Consider the following 19,478-nt stretch of genomic DNA (forward strand, 5'->3'; position numbering starts at 1 on the left):
CAGGTGTGTACTGTGCAGGAGGCACATAACACCCACTGTAACAGTGCTAGGTTCCCAAGCAGTAAAGACACTGTCCCTGCCTATCGTCCTCTTCCCCTGACCACCGCAACACACTATACAAGGCCGCCGCGCTGGCGGCCTTATCTAGTGTGGGGTGTGTACTAAACCCCCCTGAGCTATAATTGGCCTGTGGTGAATTGTGGCTCACCTCACAGAGGATGTCACATCTGTTCTTATTATATAGAACCTATTATGCTCCTCGTAAACTTTTTCAGTTTGGCCGAACGGCCGGACGCAAGTTGCCCCCAGTGCGGGAACATGGGGGGAGACATGATGCACATGTTTTGGAGATGCCCGAAGTTGATCCGCTACTGGACAGAGGTGACAGGAACCATTGATCTGGTGTTTGGAACCTCCACCGGGATGGAGGCGAAGTATTGTCTCCTGGGATTAGTTGAAGGAGTTGGAAACCCGGGAAGCAGCCAGATGGCAGTTCTGAGTTGCCTATTTCAGGCAAGGAAACTGATTGCCCAACCCTGCTTAGCCTCCAATGTTGGCAATGACTTGTTTTTTTTCGCTTGTTTCCCAAGATGACCATGTTGGCGTTTGACAAGATGGTTGAGAGTGCCCGAAGAGATCGCCTATGGCCCCATCACCTTGAAAGTGCCTGATCTTGTCTGATCCCGGAGGCTAAGCATTGTCAGGCCTGATTAGTAACTGGATGGGAGACCAACTGGGAATACCAGGTGCCGTAGGATTCTTTTTATGTTGTTGGCGTTGACATGGTTTTTTTTTTCCGCTTGTTTCCCAAGGTGATCATCTTGACATTTGTCAAGAGGGCTGAGAGAGCCCAAAGAAATCTCCTACAGCCACATCCCCCTGAAAGCGCCCGATCTCATCTGATCTCAGAGGCTAAGCAGGGTCCGGCCTGGATAGTACCTAATTACAGGTGCCATAGGAATCTTTTTATATTGTTGGCTTTGACTTGTTTTTCTTTCGCTTGTTTCCCAAGGTGACCATTTTAGCATCAGTCAAGAGTTTTAAGTATGTCCTGAAGCGTTCGCCTGAGGTCACATCACCCTGAAAGCGCCCAATCTCAGAGGCTAAGCAGGGTCTGGGTCAGATGGGAGACCGCCAGGGTCTATGTTGTTGGCGTTGACCTGTTTTTTTTCACTTGTTTCCCAAGATGACCATCTTGGTATTTGTCAAGAGGGTTGAGAGTGTCTAAATAGAACACCTATGGCCACATCACCCTGAAAGCGCACAATCTCATCTGATCTCGGAGGCCTAGCAGTGTACGGCCTGGTTAATACCTGTATGGGAGACCATCTGTGAATACCAGGTGCCGTAGGCTTCTTTTTATGTTGTTGGCATTCACCTGTTTATTTTCGCTTGTTTCCCAAGGTGACCATCTTGGCGTTTAACAAGAGGGTTAAGAGTGCCCAAAGAGATAGTTGCCTACGGGCACAACACCCTGAAAGCGCCCAATCTCGTTTGGTCTCAGAGGCTAAGCAGGGTTGGGTCTGGTTTGTACCTGGATGGGAGACTGCCTGGGAAGACCAGGTGCCATAGAAGGTTTTCCAGATGCCGCAGGCTTCTTTTTATGTTGTTGGCGTTGACTTGTTTTATTTGTTTGTTTCCCAAGGTGACTATCTTGGCGTTTGTCAAGAGGGTTGAGCGTGCATTTGATCTCAGAGGCTAAGCAGGGTTGGGACCTGGTTAGTACCTGGATAGGAGACCGCCTGGGATTTCTCGATGCCATAGGCTTTAGTTTTAAGTTGTTGGCATTGACTTATTTTTTTTTTATTATTCTTTTATTAAGTAGAACAACATAAATATAACAGTCAACCATACAGCATGACCCAGGGTCACAATTACATGGTAACAAAAAATAGGCAGCCAAATAACTCTGGGTTCTCAGAGGGGAGTCCTACAGTTTCATGCAGAAAAGAGAAATCCCACCTCCGACATGTAGTACAGTATAACTAGTGCAGCTCCGTTCAGACAAATGTAATCATGGAGAACAACTGGGACCACAGTGAGCCAGCTTATCATGACCTATGTGAACCAGAGTAAAATATGAGCCGGTCGTGTCCAGAACCCTGGGGTTCTTCTGGGTCCCAAAGGCTAGTAAGGAGAAAAGGCATAGTCAAAAGGGAGGACGGGGGAAGAAGAGAGTGCAAAGACTGAAAGACGGAAAATAAAAATAAAGACAAAAAGGCAGGAGGGGGGGGGGGGGGGAAAGACACCCAGGGCAGACATGGCCTACTCACCTCCCGAATGTAGTCTCGAGTACCAGTAAAATACCTCTAGGGCCTCCATGTAACACTAAATGCCTCTTCAGTGTTGTGAAGGGTGGCGGTCAATTCTTCCTTCCGGAGGGGCGGAGCGCCATGACGTAGGAGCAGCCGCACGCCGGATCTCCTGAGGGCCTCGCTCTGTCTCCCCCCCGTCGTGCTCTCGATGCTGGGCTACGTGCCACTCTATTGGCCCACGGAAAGCTCCAGCAACGCCGCGCCGATTTGAATTGGCTGCGGCGGTTCCCATGGCCCTGGCACACGCGCTAGTCGGCTGGCCGGCGCGGCCTGAGTAAAACGCTCACAGCCTGCTTCTGTTCGGTGCCGTGAATCGGCGGAAGGTCCGGTGGATGCCTACCCCTCAGTAAGGAAGGAAGACCCCCTGGCCAGAAGACAGCTGAACCTGGCGCTTGGAGAGGAGCTGCTGATCCAAGGAGCTGTGCTTGGCGGTCGGTCCATGATGTCGGGACAGCGGTAAGACAAGCGGTCAGACGGGGACGGGGGCAGCCCAAAGCTGGAGGTGGGTACGGACAGTATACCAGACAGGAAGATTTCCCCCTGGTTATAGCTTGGGCTTACTTGTGTGTACCCCTCCCCCTCCTTCCTTTATGGAACAAGAAGGCTGTTTCTGAATGCGGACCCCCGAAGGACAGTATTTCCCCTGCATGCCCCAAACCTGCTGCAGCTAGGCTTTAAGTGTAGTTGGAGAGGAGAGGGGGAAGAGTTAAGAAGAGGAAAAGTAATAATCTGTTTGCTGCTGGAACCTGCTTCATCTGCTAAACCCCCCTTTTTGAACACAAAAGAACAGTCGAATATATATGTACATAACCAAAGGGTGAAGTTTGTGCTGCTCTGAACAGTAGACACTGGATGCATCTTGATGTTTGATATCTGACGTAAGAGTTTCTCTGGCGGGAAAAACTGGAAAAATGCATTTAAAACCTTCCCTTGCTGTGCGATTGTTATGCTTACCTCCATTCAACAGTTAAAGGACTGGATATATTTGATATCGTTCTTTGCTTTCTGATTTTAGGGCGGGATAATTTATTACTAGTGTAAGACGAACTCATTATAACAGCTATAATAATATTAATATCAATAACTTTTCGTTGCCTAGTCTACTACGCTATAGGTTAACCGTGGAGTTATACGGTATGGACTTGGACAGATGATTTACCTGTGGTGTGGAAAGCAATTGAACTATGTCCCATCCCTTCTTTTTTTTTTCGGAAAGTAAGCTAGTGGCTGCTGTCGATACTTTTGATTTAATTGTACCTCATTGTGGGTGGTATTAGACCCCTGGGAGATTTTCAAAGGTCTGGGAGGGAGGTATATTAGATTAGGGTAGAGATAGGGGGGAAGAGGGGGAAGGAAAGAAAAGGGAGGGGGAAAATAGTAAAGAGAATAATCTGGTGATCGATAGATAGTGGAAGGAGTGGAAGGAGGGTCTTGGTCCTGCCAAAATGAGGGGAAAGGCAGGTAAAGCAAATAAGACGATCACCCTGGCTGCAAGCCCGGTCGGAATCCAAAAATACCTGGCTGTAAATTCTAGTATAAGAGAGGATGAAGTGACCGGTAGCCCCAGGACAGAAAAACCATCCCGCTCGGGCCCAAGTAGACAGAAGGGGGAAGAGGGTAGGGGGGTAAAAAATCCTGCCATAAAGTCAAGTGAGCTTAAAAAAAAAAGTGGAGTAAACCCACAGAATGAAGAAGTAGATCAGAATAATCCCCGGGGAGAGGTGGAGATGGTTAACAGAGAGGCAGAAGAAATGGTTTCGGATAGTCACAAAGAAACCCCCCAGCCCCCACAAATTAGGGAGATGCTTTCTGAGATGTTCTCGAGAATGGAGGTCTCTCTAAGGGCGGATATCGCAACAATAAGAAGCGATATAGGTTTGGTCTTAGGGAGAGTGGAGGAGATAGAAAATAGAGTTGAGACTCAAGAGCATAAGATTGACGGAATTTTAGAGCAGATAACAGCCCTCCGGAGGACAAATAGAACAATCAGATATAAGTTGGAGGATCAAGAAAATAGAAGTAGGAGGAAGAACATACGGATAAAAGGTCTCCCTGAGACATATAGCGGTTCCGCCCTTGGAGAGATAGCTCAACAGATTTTTAACCCTCTATTGGATAAGGAAGTTACAGTCCCATTGAAAATTGATAGAATACACAGAATGACACGACCCCGGGGGATTAGATCAGAAGCACCTCGAGATGTTATAGTGAGATTTCATAATGTAGCAGAAAAAATGCAGGTAATGAGAAGAGTGAGAATACAGTCTGGGGTGGTCCATGAGGGCACGGAACTGCAGATTTACTCTGACTTAGCGGGGGAGACACTGGGAAGAAGGAGATGCTTAAAACCACTCACGGAATTATTGAGAGCGGCGGACATCCCATATCAATGGGGATTTCCAGCATGCCTCATAGGGAAGAAAGAGGGACGATCTGCAGTTCTACGCTTCCCAGAAGACCTCCCAGAATTTTGTGTGCAGTTAGGTATACACCCTGCCCCACAGATAGAATGGGGTTGTGAAAACGTATTAGGGGGTGAGGGGATTATCACCCAGGGGAGGAAATGGCAGGATGGACCTAGCAGTTGGAGACGAAAGAAGATTACTGGAAATGAGTTGAGTTAATGGGCCGCGCTGAGAGCTGAGGAGTGCGGGGGGAGGGGAGATGGGGGGAGGGGGGGAGGGAAGGTGGGGGGAGGGGGGGAGGGAAGGTGGGGGGAGTCTCAGGCGGATAAGGGTGCGAGCCCCAGGGACACTATGGGGGTGAGGCGAACACAAATATCGGTCCACCAGTGCCATAGGCTTAACGGGAAGGGGGGTGTCCTACCCAGTCTCATAAGACGTTCCGTTATAGGACAAGGGGGGAGTAGGGAGGGGAGAGGGAGGGAGGGGGGTGGTTTTTGGTTGCTTTTTGGGGCTCTCACTCGGTCCTCCCATAGGGCTAGTAGGGACAGGTACCACTGGATCCACTGGACGCTTAGAAGAAAAAAAAAGAGGGGGAATTACCCCGCGTAGAGAGGTATGGTAGTCCTTAATGTTATCACTTATAATGTAAGGGGTTTAAACTCAAAAAGGAAAAGATATAGGATAAATGACGAATTGCAATACATGGAAGCAAATATAGTATGTCTTCAAGAGACGCATATAACATGCACTTCTGGGGTTAGATTGAATTCGGCTAATTTTCCGGTGTGGTTTTATGGGGATTCCCCATCCCCCTATTCGAGAGGGGTTGCGATAGGGTTTAGTAGAACAACGAGGTTTAACCTAGAAGAGCGACTAGTGGATCCGGAGGGTCGTTACCTGTGCCTAAAAGGCAGGCTGTTTAATTTTAAATGTACAATTGTCAATATTTATGCCCCAAACAAGAATACGGGTAGATTTCTGAAGAAAGTATTGAATAAAATAGAAGACTTTAAAGAAGGGAAATTAATCCTGGCAGGGGATTTCAATTGGAGTATGAACCCTAAATTAGATACTACAGGGGCGGGCCCTAGGATATCTGAACATAAACAGAGAATGTTTTTAAGGGCGTTAACTGCATATCAATTATATGATACCTGGAGAACACTGCATCCAAAAGATAGGGATTATACATGTTTCTCCTCGGTCCATGGTTCTTTCTCCCGAATAGATTATATTTTTTTGGAACATTCATTTCTAAGGGCACTTAAGAAGGCTGAAATAAAGATAAGAACAGTTTCAGATCATGCACCTGTGTTGATCCAGCTGGAGATTGGGAGGGATCATGGACCGAGGATGAATTGGAGACTGAATGAATCGCTATTACAGGATAAAGATACAATAGAAAGGATCGAGCATGAGATTGCACAATTTTTTAGTCTGAACGACATACCGGAAACCTCTAGCCCTGTATTATGGGAAGCGCACAAGGCAGTTATAAGAGGGTTATTAATAGGGATCGGTGCAGGGAAAAAGAGAGAGAGGGAAAGGAGGAAAACTCTATTATACGAGGAAATCCAGAGATTGGAACAGACGTGGAGACCATGGGGGCTTCGGGACACCCAAGATTTAATAACAAAAAAACGAGAGCTAGATGATTGCTTGGAGCAGGATAGGAGAACGGCCTACCATATTTTGGGAAGAGAAAGGTACCAATGGGGGAATAAATCAGGTAAATGGTTGGCTAGGAGGGTGAAGGAAAAGAAAAGTAGAACTTTTATCCCAAAAGTGAGAAATGCTGAGGGGGACATACAAAATATGCCAGATGATATTGTGAACACATTTTTTACATATTATCGGGGCCTTTATAATATCGGGCAACAGGATAAGGTAGAGAATCGAGTAGGGGAGGAAATAAAGGATTACTTAAATTGGATAGATATCCCCAGGGCCAAGCAAATAGAAATGGAAGCACTAGAAACCCCAATATCAAGGGGGGAGGTTGAGAGGGCGATCAAAAATACAGCTAAGGGAGGTTGCCCGGGGCCCGACGGTTTCCCGATCTCATATTACAAGCAATTCCAAAAACAGCTAGTCCCAAAATTATGCGACTATTTTAATGCAGTGGGGAAGGGCGAAAAATTCCGCGAAGAAACACTCTTGACACATGTGGTCCTGATCTTGAAAGAGGGAAAGGACCCAACTGCAGTAGAAAGCTATAGGCCAATTTCCTTACTAAACTCAGACATTAAATTGTTCGCAAAAATTATCGCTGAAAGATTAGGACCCCATGTGTCAGAGTGGATACTGCAGGATCAGGTTGGATTTATCGAAGGGAGAGAAGGTCGGGATAACACTCTAAAGACCATTATGTTATGCCAAGAAGCTGTAAGACAGGGTGCCCCCACGGTACTCATGTCAATAGATGCGGAAAAGGCATTTGACAGAGTGGGGTGGGGGTTCCTGTTTGAAGTGCTGGAAAGGTATGGATTAGGGGAGCGGATGAGGGGCTGGATAGAAGCCCTATACACCCACCCTAAAGCTAAAATAAGAATAAATGGGGCTCTGTCCTGCCCCCTTGAGTTGTTCAACGGGACAAGACAGGGTTGCCCGTTATCCCCATTATTATTTATATTGTCGCTTGAACCCCTGCTGATGGCCATTAGGATGAATCAAAACATTCATGGGATATGGGCTGCTAAGAGGGAGTTCAAGGTCGCAGCGTTTGCGGACGACCTTTTGCTCTATATTTCCAACCCTGGGTCTTCCATACCAGCAATAATGGAAGAATTATCAAAATATGGGAGGGTCTCTAACTTTAAGGTTAATATATCTAAATCTGAAATTCTGAATTTAAATACGCCAATAATAGAGCAGAGCATCCTCCAATCTAAATTCCCCTTTAGATGGTGTGGGAGGGAATTGGCCTATTTGGGAATAAGGTTGACAGCAGAGATGAGTGATCTGTTTGAGGCCAACTATATACCCATACTAAATAAAATTAAACAACATTTGGAAAGATGTCAACATAAAGCTCTATCATGGACAGGTAGAATAAACGTAGTTAAAATGTTTATTTTACCAATTTTCACCTATACATGCCAAATGATCCCAATAGCGTTACCACAGGTCTATTTAAATAAACTAAAAACATTGATTAACAGATTTATATGGAAAAAAAAAGCGGCGAGGGTGGCACTGAATACCCTGATAAGAAGTAAAGACAGGGGAGGGCTGGCAATGCCGGATCTCAAAAAGTATTATGAGGCCATAGCAATCTCACGAATCCCGGATTGGATACACAATAAAAAGGGAAAGGACTGGGTTGAATTAGAAATTAAGTTAAGTAGAAGGGAATTAGGGGAAATAGTATGGATACCTGCAAAACATAGAGAATTAGGCCATAGCACAAACACACTGACAAAAAACTTACTTCAGATATGGGACACAATAAATAAGAGACATAACTGGGAGCACAACTCACCATTAATGCCACTATTGGACACTAAATTTTTTATCCCAGGTCAAGAGGAATATTTATATTATAGTAGATGGGTTAAGAAAGACAACATTAAACTACAGGAGGTGATGGAAGGAAATAGGATGTGCACGTATGAGGAAATTATAGGGAAATGGGGTCACAAACCATTAGATAAATGGAGATATTATCAATTATATTATTTCATTCAGTCTCTACCACAGCCATTACGGGGTAAGGAACAATTTAGACCACTGGAGAAGCTATTAGTGAACCGTCAGTGCCTTGAAAAAAGGATTTCAAAACTTTATAAAATCCTAATAGAAAGAATAGAGCAAAACTACCCCCCCTACCTAGAAAAATGGGAAAGTGAAAGCGGGTCCTTAAGTAACGATTATCATAGAAATAGGATAATTAGACGAACCTATTCGGTTGCCGTAGACTCACAAACACGAGAGATGTCATATAAACTTTTAACAAGATGGTACATAACCCCACAACAAGGAAATAAAATATGTAGTGCGACCCCCCGGTCATGCTGGAGAGGCTGCTTGGGGGAGGGGTCATTTGCTCATATATGGTGGCTGTGCCCTAAGATACAGACATTTTGGGATAAAGTAATAGAAACAATTTTTGAAATAACAGGGGAAAGGATTAGGAGGGATCCATGGGTATGCCCATTTCATGATATAGAAAAAGGAGAGAGGGAGTATGGGTATTCCTTGATCCCCTGTCTATTAAACGCTGCTAAATCATTGATACCGCTAAGATGGAAAAGATCTGATCCTCCCTCGATGAGGGAGTGGGCAGAAAGATTAGAAAGGACACGAATTATTGAAGAGTCAATGTACAAACTGGATAATATGGAGGAGAGGTACCAGAATAAATGGCGTCTCTGGGTACTATATGGTAAAACTGAAAATTATTTGAAGATGGTGGAATGTTAGCTAAAAGGAATCCCATGGAGTAGGATCGAGTGAGAGAGGGGAGGGAAGGGGGGGGGAGGGAGGGAAAAGGAAGACAACCTTTATAAGAAATGATGCTGTATTTATTATTATGTGAAATGGTTTATATATGTATTATAGTTGTCTGTAAATTTTGGAAAATCTCAAAAATAAAGAATTATAAAAAAAAAAATTCTTCCTTCCGGAGAATATGATTGACTTGGAATACCACAGCACCTTGGATGGGGGCTGAGGCTGCCTCCACAGTGTGGGAATGCAAGCCCGGGCGGCGTTCAGGAGTTGCATCGTGAGGGTTTTTTTTTATTTTCGAACAGGCTGTTCGGTCAAGTGTAGAAGGCACGCTGCTGGGAACCCAAAAGTTCCTCAAGGCCGGGTATGCCCAGAAAAGGTGTCCCATGGTCCCCGTATCTGAATTGCACCTCCAACAAACATCCGGGATCGATCTATTCATTTTATTCAGAAGGTATGGGACTCTATACCAGCGTGAGACTATCTTGTATCCTTATTCTTGATATTGGTTTGCGATGGAAGCTTTATGTACTAAGGTCAGGATCTTCCCTATCTGTTGTGGGGTAAATATGATGCCTAAGTCCCTCTCCCATTTGTGGATAAATGGTGGGGGTCGACTCCTCCTCCTGACTACTCAATAGGTTGTACAGGAGGGAGAGGGTGTGTCGCACAGGTTCCCTTTTGTGACAGATGGATTCATAGGGCGTCAGGACTCTAGGAGTGTAGGGGGCCCTTTGTATGGCCAGAAGAAAGTGACGAAGTTGATAAGCACTAAACAAGTCAAGCGGAGGGTCAGAAAGCTCGGTGACAGTTTGTGTGGTCGGGAGCCCTCCGGAGGGCCACACCTCTCCCAGACGCTGTTTCCCCACCACTGTCAACTGTTGCAGTTTCTTGTTGGTAAATCCCGGTGGGAAGTCTGAATTACCTATAACTGGAGTCATTGGTGACGGCAGGGGAGCAATGTGTGTGCAGCGGAACAACCTCCGCACAACAGCCAACGTAGCTCCCACTACGGGGTGACCTCTGAGGTCTTTTGGTAGGGTGGACAGGAGCCACGGGGAGGGGAATGGATCCATCCTCAATCTCCATCTCCACCCACTGCTTGTGTGGGCCATTACAATGCCAATCAACGACTCTCGCTAGCAGAGTCACTCTGTAGTATTGTCTGAGATCTGGGAGACCCAGACCCCCCTTGTCCTTTGGTCTGACAAGCAATTGTAAACGGGCTCTGGGCGGTTTACGCGCCCAAATAAAGTCCCGGAGCAGCACCTGCAGTTGTCTGAAAAAAATTGGGGGTAACCGGATCGGTAATGTCTGGAACATGTATAAGATCCGCGGGAGGGCCGTCATTTTGAATGCATTACAGCGCCCGAACCAGGTCAGTGTTAAAGCATGCCAGTTTCCCAAATCAGATTTCAGTCTATTCAGGAGAGGGACAAAATTAAGCGGGTACAATTGCGCTAAATCCGCTGCGATGTCAACGCCCAGGTAACGTATAGATTTTTCAGCCCAGTAGAATGGAAAAGCGGAGCGGAGCCTCTTGGCCTCACCATCCGGGACCGATATATTCAATACAGCTGACTTGGCGCAATTGATTTTATAGTTTGATAGGCTGCCGTATCGCTGGAGAGACGCAAGTATATTGGGAAGCAAAATGTGTGGATTGGAGACGGAAAAAATTATAACATCAGCGTACGCCGCAATTTTGTGGTGTGCCGAGGGTTTGGATATGCCAGTAATATTTGGGTAATTCCGAACGTGACACATAAGTGGTTCCAGTGTCAGAATAAAAATTAGGGGAGACAGATGGCACCCCTGCCTCGTCCCATTAGTGATGGGGAAAGAGTCCGAGCACCACTCGTTCACCCGTACCGCTGCCGACGGTGTGGAGTAAAGTGACATCATCATGTTGGGGCCAAGACCTATATGTTCCAGGGTGGCCTGCATAAAGTGCCAGGCCACCCTGTCAAAGGCCTTCTCCGCGTCCGTTGACAACATAAGCAAGGGCCTTCCCTGTACATGCGCCGCATGGATTAAATTGAGGACTCGGGGCGTATTGTCTCTAGCTTCCAACTTATTTTTATTTTTTTTGCTTGTTTCCCAAGGTGACCATCTTGGCGTTTGTCAAGAGGGTTGAAAGTGCCTGAAGAGATTGCCTACGGGCACATCACCCTGAAAGCACCCGATCTCGTTTGATGTTGGAGGCTAAGAAGAGTCGGGCCTTGTTAGTACCTGGATGGGAGACCGCCTGGGAATATCAGGTGTCGTAGACTTCTTTTTATGTTGTTGGCGTTGACCTGTTTTTTTTCGCTTGTTTCCCAAAGTGACCATCTTAGTGTTTGTCAAGAGGGTTGAGAGTGCCTGAAGAGATTGCCTATGGCCACATCACTCTGAAAGCACCCAATCTCGTCTGATCTTGGAGGCTAAGAAGAGTCGGGCCTGGTTAGTACCTGGATGGGAGACCACCTGGGAATACCAGTTATTGTAGGCTTCTTTTTATGTTGTTGGCGTTGATTCGTAGTTTTGTTTTTTTGCTTGTTTCCCAAGGTGACCATCTTGGCATTTGTCAAGAGGGTTGAGAGTGCCCAAAGAGATCGCTTACAGCAGCATCACCCTGAAAGAGCCCTATCTCTTCTCTTCTCTGAGGCTAAGAAGGATTGGGCCTAGTTAGTACCTGGAGGGGAGATGGCGTTGGAATACCAGGTGCCGTATTCTTCTTTTTATGTTGTTGACATTGACCTGTTTTTTTTCGCTTGTATCTCAAGGTGACTATCTTGGCATTTGTCAAGAGGGTTGAGAATGCCCAAAGAGATTGCCTATGGGCACATAACCCTGAAAGCGCCCGATCTCCTCTGATCTCAGAAGCTAAACAGGGTTGGGCCTTGCTAGTACCTGGATTGGAGACCACCTGGGAATACTAGGTGCTGTAGGCTTATTTTTATGTTGTTGGCCTTGACCTGTTTTTTTTTTTTTCACTTGTTTCCCAAGGTGACCATTTTGGCGTTTGTCATGAGGGTTGAGAGTGCCCGATGAGATCACCTACGGCCCCATCACCCTGAAAGCGCCCAATCTCGTCTGATCTCGGATGCTAAACAGTGTCGGGCCTGGTTAGTACCTGGATGGGAGACCGCCTGGGAATACCAGGTGCCATAGGCTTCTTTTTTTTTTTATTTTTTTTATTTAGTAGTATGCGACATACAATGCAAAGGCAACTTCACAGAATGTGTGATACAAATAGTTACAAACAAACGATCATATTGCATGGATATCAGAGCCAATGGTAAGAAGTCCGAGGAGAATAGCACGTGTACAGCTTTGCGGTCATATCAAGATGAGATTAAAGCTCCATCTCATTGGGATCCTCTACCACTTAAAATATTATTGATACTAGCCCTGCTACCCTCGAAGAGTTTAGATATCCATAGATAGGGGAAGAGTATTGTGTAGTAGTCAAATGGGGTCGGAACATACCATTTTCTTTTCCCTTTTTTGAGTTAAGAAGGGAAATAGTAGAACTGAAAGGAGGGAGAAGGGGAAAGAGAAGATTGGGGAAGGAAATTGCAGAAAAGGAAAAGAAGGGGTAAGGGGGTGTCGTGGGTAGAGTGGATAGGGTGGGGTCCCCTCCCAGGGAGCAAGAGACGCCCTCGGCTCACCAGCTCATCAGCTGTCAAACGTTTGGAACAGCGATCTCCAACGATCACCATGAGCTTACTATGTCTCATGGAGGTATTCTTCCGAAAAGCGAAACTGGGTCCAGTAGAACCATCTGTTCCCATGCTCCTCCATTTTATCCCTCATTGTGGCAGTCAGGTCTTCCATTCGTTCAATATCATTTACCCTTGCGAACCACTGGGTCACCATTGGAGCAGATTGCTCTTTCCACTGACTTGGGATGCAGGCCCTAGCTGCATTGAGGAGATGTTTAAGTAAGGACTTATGATAACGCTTAGATTGAGAAGAACTGCTGCGGGATCATTGGCTAAGGAAATGTCTGTGAACTTGTGGATGAGTCTCAGGACAGGCTGCCAGAATGTTTGTAATTTAGGGCATTCCCAGAAAGGGTGGAGAATGGTGCCAGCCTGTTGCCCACAGCGACAGCAGCGGTCAGATTGACCGGGGAATATTTTGTACAACACCACCGGTGTACGATACCAGCGTGTGATCAGCTTATATGAGATCTCCTGATATTTACTGCAGAGTGACGACTTATGGGCGAAAAAGAGTATTCTGTCCTTCTGTGGTTTGGAGAATGTAGTTTGTAAGTCTCTTTTCCATTTAGCTAGGAAGGGTGGATCCGTGGAGGATTGTGCGCCTGTCAGGATTTGGTAGGACCTAGAGAGGGAACCACGAATTGGGCCATCATCCAGGCAAAGTTCCTCAAAGGGGTGGAATTGTCTAGAGAAGAACGACTGGTTAGGTAGTGATCCGAGGAAATGGATTAGCTGTCTAGCTCTCCAGCTATCCAATGCAACAGGTACTTGCTCTAGCAGTATGGTCCCCATGGGAATCAAGCCCGTGGGTCCAAGAAATAGGGCTGCTCTCAGAAGCCCTTTCGGGGTTTGCCTGGTAAAGGCCTGGTCAGACAGGCCCGGAGGGAATCTAGGATGTCCAATAATTGGGGTCATAGGAGAAGGGAAGTTAGTCAGGTGGGAAAGGTGAAAAAAACTATCCATCTCGGCGAGCGAGGGGCCAATTAACGGGTGAGTAGTCACACAGGGCTCCAATGGCCTCCCCGCCCAAGGCAGACAAGCCAGTGGAACCCACGCCATCTCCTGCTCTAGCTTGACCCATAGCTTCAGTTCCCCATGCCGGTGTCTTATCACATATGGTCCCCCATCGGATAGTGTCCGCTATGTACTGCGCATGCTCAGTACACAGCAACACAGATTCCTAAAATTGCCGAGCATGAACGGCGCCTGCGCACTGAGTCCAGGTTCTATCCCCACTATCCAAGTGGACATAGAGTAAGAATATTAAAGAGCCGAGTGCAGCGAGGCCAAGCCCGAAGCGTGGCGAGCGAAGCTCGCCTGCGAGGGGCCCTCTAATATTCACAACCCTATGTCCGCTTGGATGGTGGGGCTACCACCTCCACTCACCGCGCAGGCGCCGTTCAGCTTCAGAGATTTTCCGAAGCTTCGTCTGCTCCATACTGCGCATGCGCAGTACGGCGCGGACACTATATCATGGCCGGACAGTATATGGCAGAACACCGGCACCAGTCAACCACCGGTGTCATGTGCGTCGCTGTGTAATATAGAGCAGGGTCCGGGAAGCCAATACCTCCCCGCAATTTCGGTCACAATAGCATTGCCCTACCAATACGCATATGTTTTCTGCGCCAGAGGAACTTGATAAAGATTGAGCGAACCGCATGAAAGAAAGTCTGGGGTATTTTGATAGGTAAGGCTTGTAGTAGATACAGAAGTCGTGGCATCGCGTTCATCTTCAACACATTACAGCGTCCGAACCATGACAGAGCTAGTGGGTCCCATCTTTTAAGGTCCGCTGTAAGCCCATAGGCTTCTTTTTATGTTGTTGGCTTTGACCTGTTTTTTTTGCTTGTTTCTCAAGGCGACCATCTTGGCGTTTGTCAAGAGGGTTGGGCGTGTCTTGGAGAGAACGCTTACGGCCACATCAACCTGAAAGCACCCGATCTCGTCTGATTTCAGAGGCTAAGCAGCGTCAGGCCTGGTTAGTACCTGGATGAGAGACTGCCTGGGAAGACCAGGTGCCATAGAAGGATCTGGTCTGGTTAGTGTCTTGATTGGGAGATCGCCTGGGAATACTGGATGCCGTAGGCTTCTTTATATGTTGTTGGCTTTGACCTGTTTTTTTTAGCTTGTTTCCCAAGGTGACCATCTTGGCCTTTGTCAAGAGGCTTCAGAGTGCCCAAAGAGCGTGCCTACGGCCAAATCACCCTGAAAGAGCCCAATCTCATCTGATCTCGGAGGCTAAGCAGCGATGGGCCTAGTTAGTACCTGGATGGGAGACAGCTTGGGAATACCAGGGGTTGAGAGTGCCTAAAGAGATCGCTTACAGCCTCATCACCCTGAAAGCACCCTATCTCTTCTGATCTCAGAGGCTAAGAAGGGTTGGGCCTAGTTAGTACTTGAATGGGAGATGGCCTTGGAATACCAGGTGCCGTATTCTTCTTTTTATGTTGTTGGCGTTGACCTGTTTTTTTTTGCTTGTTTCCCAGGGTGACTATCTTGGCATTTTTCAAGAGGGATGAGAGTGCCCAAAGAGATTGCCTATGGGCACATCACCCTGAAAGCGCCCAATCTCTGCTTATCTCAGAGGCTAGAAAGGGTCGCGCCTTGTTAATACCTGGATGGGAGACTGCCTGGAAATACTAGGTGCGGTAGGCTTCTTTTTATGTTGTTGGCGTTGACTTGTTTTTTTTGTTTATTTCCCAAGGTGACCATCTTGGCGTTTGTCAAGAGGGTTGAGCGTGCCTGAAAAAATCTACTATGGCTGCATCACCCTGAAAGAGCCAAATCTCATTTGATCTCAGAGGCTAAGCAGGGTTGGGACCTGGTTAGTACCTGGATGGGAGACCGACTGGGATTTCTCGATGCCATAGGCTTTTTTTTTAAGTTGTTGGCATTGACTTATTTTTATTTTTTTTTGTTTTATTGTTTTATTAAGTATAAGTAGAACAACATAAATATAACAGTCAACCATACAGCATGACCCAGGGTCACAATTACATGGTAACAAAAAATAGGCAGCCAAATAACTCTGGGTTCTCAAGGGGAGTCCTGGAGTTTCATGCAGAAAAGAGAGAAACCCCACCTCCGACATGTAGTACAGTATAACTAATGCAGCTCCGTTCGGACAAATGTAATCATGGAGAACAACTGGGACCACAGCGAGCCAGCTTATCATGACCTATGTGAACCAGAGTAAAATATGAGCCGGTCGTGTCCAGAACCCTGGGGTTCTTCTGGGTCCCAAAGGCTAGTAAGGAGACAAGGCATAGTGAAAAGGGAGGACGGGGGAAGAAGAGAGTGCAAAGACGGAGAGAGAGGAGGGGGGGGGGGGATGGCAGCGGGGAAAAAAAGAAAAATAAAGACAAAAAGGGAGGGGGGGGGGAATGCCACCCAGGGCAGACTTGGCCTACGTAGGTAAACGTTAGATGTTCAGTCGTTTTCTGGGACAGGGGCGCTGCTCACCTCCCGAATGTAGTCTCAAGTACCAGTAAAATACCTCCAGGGCCTCCATGTAACACTAAATGCCTCTTCAGTGTTGTGAAGGGTGGCGGTCAATTCTTCCATCCGGAGAATATGATTGACTTTGGAATACCACAGCACCTTGGATGGGGGCTGAGGCTGCCTCCACAGTGTGGAAATGCAGGCCCGGGCGGCGTTCAGGAGTTGCATCGTGAGGGTTTTCTTGTATTTTCGAACAGGCTGTTCGGTCAAGTGTAGAAGGCACGCTGCTGGGTTGTCTGCGATATCTACATTTCTGAGAGTTTTTATCGTCCCGGTCACCTCCACCCAAAAGTTCCTCAAGGCCGGGTATGCCCAGAAAATGTGTCCCATGGTCCCCGTATCTGAATTGCACCTCCAACAAACATCCGGAATCGATCTATTAATTTTATTCAGAAGATATGGGACTCTATACCAGCGTGAGACTATCTTGTATCCCGATTCTTGATATTGGTTTGCGATGGAAGCTTTATGTACTAATGTCAGGATCTTCCCTATCTGTTGTGGGGTAAATGTGATGCCAAAGTCCCTCTCCCATTTGTGGATAAATGGTGGGGTCGACTCCTCCTCCTGACTACTTAATAGGTTGTAGAGGAGGGAAAGGGTGTGTCGCACAGGTTCCTTTTTGTGACAGATGGATTCATAGGGCGTCAGGTCTCTAGGAGTGTAGGGGGCCCTTTGTATGGCCAGAAGAAAGTGACAAAGTTGATAAGCATTAAACAAGTCAAGCGGAGGGTCAGAAAGCTCGGCGACAGTTTGCGTGGTCGGGAGCCCTCCCGAGGGCCACACATCTCCCAGACGCTGTTTCCCCACCACTGTCAACTGTCGCAGTTTCTTGTTGGTAAATCCCGGTGGGAAGTCTGGATTACCTATAACCGGAGTCATTGGTGACGGCAGGGGAGCAATGTGTGTGTGCAGCGGAACAACCTCTGCACAACAGCCAACGTAGCTCCCACTACAGGGTGATCTCTGAGGTCTTTTGGTAGGGTGGACAGGAGCCACGGGGAGGTCAATAGGGGAATGGATCCATCCTCAATCTCCATCTCCACCCACTGCTTGTGTGGGCCATTACAATGCCAATCAACGACTCTCGCTAGCAGAGTCGCTCTGTTGTATTGTCTCAGATCTGGGAGACCCAGACCCCCCTTGTCCTTTGGTCTGGCAAGCAATTGCAAACGGGCTCTGGGCGGTTTGCGCAACCAAATAAAGTCCCGGAGCAGCACCTGCAGTTGTCTGAAAAAAATTGGGGGTAACCGGATCGGTAATGTCTGGAACAAGTATAAGATCCGCGGGAGGGCCGTCATTTTGAATGCATTACAGCGCCCGAACCAGGTCAGTGTTAAAGCATGCCAGTTTCCCAAATCAGATTTCAGTCTATTCAGGAGAGGGACAAAATTAAGCTGGTACAATTGCGGCAAATCCGCTGCGATGTCAACGCCCAGGTAACGTATAGATTTTTCAGCTCAGTAGAATGGAAAAGCGGAGTGTAGCCTCTTGGCCTCACCATCCGGGACCCATATATTCAATACAGCCGACGGTGCAATTGATTTTATAGTTTGATAGGCTGCCGTATCGCCGGAGAGCCGTGAGTATATTGGGAAGCGAAATGTGTGGATTGGAGAGGAAAAAAATTAGATCGTCAGCGTACGCCGCAATTTTGTGGTGTGCCGAGGGTTTGGATATGCCAGTAATATTCGGGTCATTCCGAACGTGACACATAAGTGGTTCCAGTGTCAGAATAAAAATTAGGGGAGACAGAGGGCACCCCTGCCTCGTCCCAATAGTGATGGGGAAAGTGTCCGAGCACTCTGTAAGCACCCAATCTCGTCTGATCTTGGAGGCTAAGAAGAGTCAGGCCTGGTTAGTACCTGGATGGGAGACCACCTGGGAATACCAGTTATTGTAGGCTTCTTTTTATGTTGTTGGCGTTGATTCTTTTTTTTTTTTTTTCGCTTGTTTCCCAAGGTGACCATCTTGGCATTTGTCAAGAGGGTTGAGAGTGCCCAAAGAGTTAGCTTACAGCAGCATCACCCTGAAAGAGCCCTATCTCTTCTCATCTCTGAGGATAAAAAAGGGTTGGGCCTAGTTAGTCCCTGGATGGGAGATGGCTATGGAATACCAGGTGCCGTAGTCTTCTTTTTATGTTGTTGACATTGACCTGTTTTTTTTTCGCTTGTTTCCCAAGGTGACTATCTTGGCATTTGTCAAGAGGGTTGAGAGTGCCCAAAGAGATTGCCTATGGGTACATAAGCCTGAAAGCGCCCGATCTCCTCTGATCTCAGAGGCTAAACAGGGTCGGGCCTTGCTAGTACCTGGATTGGAGACCACCTGGGAATACTAGGTGCTGAAGGCTTCTTTTTATGTTGTTGGCGTTGACTTGTTTTTTTTTTTTTCTTTGTTTACCAAGGTGACCATCTTGGTGTTTGTCAAGAGGGTTGAGAGTGCCTGAAGAGCTCGCCTATGGCCACATAACCCTGAAAGCACCAGATCTTGTCTGATCTCAGAGACTAAAAAGGGTCGGGCCTTGTTAATACCTGGATGGGAGACCACCTGGGAATACTAGGTGCTGTAGACTTCTTCTCATGTTGTTGGCGTTGACTTGGTATTTTTGTTTGTTTCCCAAGGTGACCGTATTGGCGTTAGTCAAGGTTGAGAGTGCCTGAAGAAATCTCCTACGGCCACACCACCCTGAAAGAGCCCAATCTCATCTGATCTCAGAGGCTAAGCAGGGTTGGGACCAGTTTAGTACCTGGATGGGAGACCGCCTGGGATTTCCAGATGCCGTAGGCTTCTTTTTATGTTGTTGCCGTTGACCTATTTTTTTCCGCTTGTTTCCAAGGTGACCATCTTGGTGTTTGTCAAGAGAGTTGAGAGTGCCTGAAGATATTGGCTACGGCCACATCACCCTGAATCTGTTCCATCTCATCTGATCTTGGAGGCTAAGCAGGGTCGGGCCTGGTTAATGCCTGGATGGGAGACCGCCTGGGAATACCAGGTGTCGTACGCTTCTTTTTTTTGGTCAAATATAATTTTTTCTCCAAATAGGGGAAGACGGTCCCCCGAGTACATAATGCAACAAAGAAATACAGAGCAAAAAG

The 19,478-nt window shown here is 47.1% G+C and overlaps 5 pseudogenes; all 5 read left to right on the forward strand.

The window, feature by feature from the left end:
• Positions 1–11,323: 11,323 nt before the first annotated feature.
• On the forward strand, positions 11,324–11,442 carry LOC144000194 (5S ribosomal RNA; annotated as a pseudogene).
• Positions 11,443–11,541: 99 nt separating this feature from the next.
• On the forward strand, positions 11,542–11,660 carry LOC144000177 (5S ribosomal RNA; annotated as a pseudogene).
• Positions 11,661–11,983: 323 nt separating this feature from the next.
• On the forward strand, positions 11,984–12,102 carry LOC144000232 (5S ribosomal RNA; annotated as a pseudogene).
• Positions 12,103–12,206: 104 nt separating this feature from the next.
• Positions 12,207–12,325, forward strand: LOC144000210 (5S ribosomal RNA; annotated as a pseudogene).
• Positions 12,326–19,050: 6,725 nt separating this feature from the next.
• On the forward strand, positions 19,051–19,170 carry LOC144000173 (5S ribosomal RNA; annotated as a pseudogene).
• The last annotated feature ends 308 nt before the right edge of the window (positions 19,171–19,478 follow it).

The sequence above is a fragment of the Lithobates pipiens genome, unplaced genomic scaffold (assembly GCF_037356315.1).
Source record: "Lithobates pipiens isolate NorthernLeopardFrog02 unplaced genomic scaffold, aLitPip1_a1.2 Scaffold_191, whole genome shotgun sequence".
In the NCBI taxonomy this organism is placed as follows: domain Eukaryota; kingdom Metazoa; phylum Chordata; class Amphibia; order Anura; family Ranidae; genus Lithobates; species Lithobates pipiens.